A 2,653-nucleotide genomic window follows, 5' to 3' on the forward strand; every position below is an offset into this window, starting at 1 on the left:
TATATACAAATATTATAAAAGGAAATGTAATAATAATAATTACATATAATTTTTACCTTTAATACTTATGTTTACGTGACAGTAATCCAGTAGTAATTATAGGTGGTAGGGTAGGGTATGTATGTGTAAGCCTTATCCTTTTCACAGTATTTATTGGTATTTAAGTGTTTAAAAATAACGTAAACAAATTATAAAAATAATTTTTCTTTAAAAAAATTAGTAATTATTTATTAATATTTTAACACAACACTGCACTTTAATTTTATTATCAGCTCGCAATATTTTCTACTGCATTTATACTGCATTATACATTGGCACTTGAGAACGGAAATGCATTACAAAAACAAAAAAAAAATTGTTTCCGATTGTAAACACTTTTTGCACTTTCAGCAATTTTCATTGATAAATAATTTTTTGAAATTTATTTTTATATATAAATGTACTATTGTATACATTGCAATATTGTTCTGGAGTGACATATAAAAATTGCAGTTGCACTTATAAATGACAGAAAATCTTCGAAAGCAACAAAAATAATTCAAGAATATGCACACACTACGAAAACACCATAGAATTGTGGTGAATAATTCTGAGGCAATTTATTTATTTTTTTTTTTTTTGTTTTTTTGTTGAAATTTTTCTTATGGAAATATGAATTTCAATTCCAGCGAAACAAATAAGATATTAGTTGAGCAAACTATACAAATGGGACGCATCAACGTATTTGTACGAAAATAAATTTTTATAAAAAGCACAAATCTTTTTTATTTTATATTTAATAGATTAAAAAAAAAAATATGTATATGTTTTGTATGCTCCACTCAATTTTCTATTTGACACTTCATTGAGAAAATGCTACCGCGTAGATACACAAATGGAACACGATTAAATAACAAACAAACAAAACAGCATAGATACAGCAGTGCTTTCGATGTTTGTAGCAGAACTTCTCAAACTTCTCCAACTTTTATGCTGCGCGCGCTATGTTGAGTTCATCTGTACTAAAACGACCCAAACAATGGTGCTACGAATATTATTCGTTTCAGTATTTGACCAACATAAATGGTTTAGACTCCGTACTCTTACCCTGAACTGAGGAGAGCAACCACAATTCGATAAGAAATAAACCAAAAACAAAAACATAAATGGAACATAATCTGTGTTGAATTTCTGTATTATGTTCAAATAGTGTGGTGAGTATGTAAACACACTTCACCATAATAAATTTAACTTAATAGTGGCTTTTAAGGGTGGGCGGTGGTGGCTTTAAACACATAATCAGCATAACATGTGTTAAATTTTGAAGTCAAACGACGACGTCCAGTACAATTAACATAATACATACTATAGATTCGTAAGTAGTCACGATATTTTATTAAACTTTTATATTCAACGCACACTAAACTTATGTATATAAAAAGTTATCTTCTCAAACACAGCTAAGCACACGCGACTTCAATTTGTATACTGACTTTATAAACAAATTGAACGAACTCTACATCACATAAAAATATTTATTATATTAAATTGAGAAAATTTTATAATGCGCGATATATGCGTGCGCACAATACTCACGCCAAACTGAATTTGTAGTTAGTGTGCAGATGACTTAAGCGCAGCGCAACTACTGGGAAAAATGCAGTCAATCGCAGCTAAAAAGCACACGCAAGCCAGTTTTCGAGATATTCGACTAAGCAGCGCACGAAGTCAGTTATCGGTAATGTACAAGATTTTGTAATTACAAGATAACAAACAAAATTATAGTGTATCCCCTACACTCAAAAGCTGCTGCTTCTGCTTTAAGCATTATCCAATATACTTATAGACGGGTAGTATATGTTTGAGAACATTTAAGACAGGGCTGTCCAAAACATGGCCCACGGGTCGGGCCATATGTGGCTCGCGGATAATATATGTGCGGTCCGGGACATGTTTCTAATCTACCACAATTACGCAAATTTTTCCTTGATATATTTTGGTGAAATTACTTTATGTTATCCTATCTAGTCTGGACAGCCCTGATTTAAGAAATAAAGTGTAGTTGATTAAGGAGATATTGTTGATAAAGGAAATGTAGTTGATAAAGGAAATAAAGGAAAAGGAATAATAAAGGAAAACTGGATCCTCCTGGGATCGTCGGTATAACCTTACCTAACAATAATAAAGGAAATATAGTTGATAAAGGAAATCAGTAGATTATTTGGACAAATATTTTCCAATTAAGGAGAGAAAACCTACTTTATATACTTTATATATTAAAGATTTAAAGTATCTATTATACTTTAAACCATGACTATGAACTCTGGTATCTATTATTATTATTAACATAACTTTAGTATAGTTTATTCAAATAACTGGCGGACTTGGCCGAAATGATAATTGTGGGATATGTAGCATACTTGAAGCTAAGGAAACTTTAGAACACGTAAAACGCTTTCGTATTGCAAAGTATCACAACTAGAAGCAAATAACCAATATACCAAGTAATTTTATTTTAAATCAAGGCTTTAAAACACTAAAACGTTATCGTTCTAATTTACGTACCCATTCAATTAAAAATATATATATCTTATCGGTTCCGGCCTTCGCTTAATGATGATTAAAAACTAATTTCTTATAAAAATACATAAAGATATTAAGTCAGAACTAAATC

The sequence above is a fragment of the Teleopsis dalmanni genome, chromosome 2, assembly GCF_002237135.1.
Source record: "Teleopsis dalmanni isolate 2A chromosome 2, ASM223713v2, whole genome shotgun sequence".
Taxonomy (NCBI): Eukaryota; Metazoa; Arthropoda; class Insecta; order Diptera; family Diopsidae; genus Teleopsis; species Teleopsis dalmanni.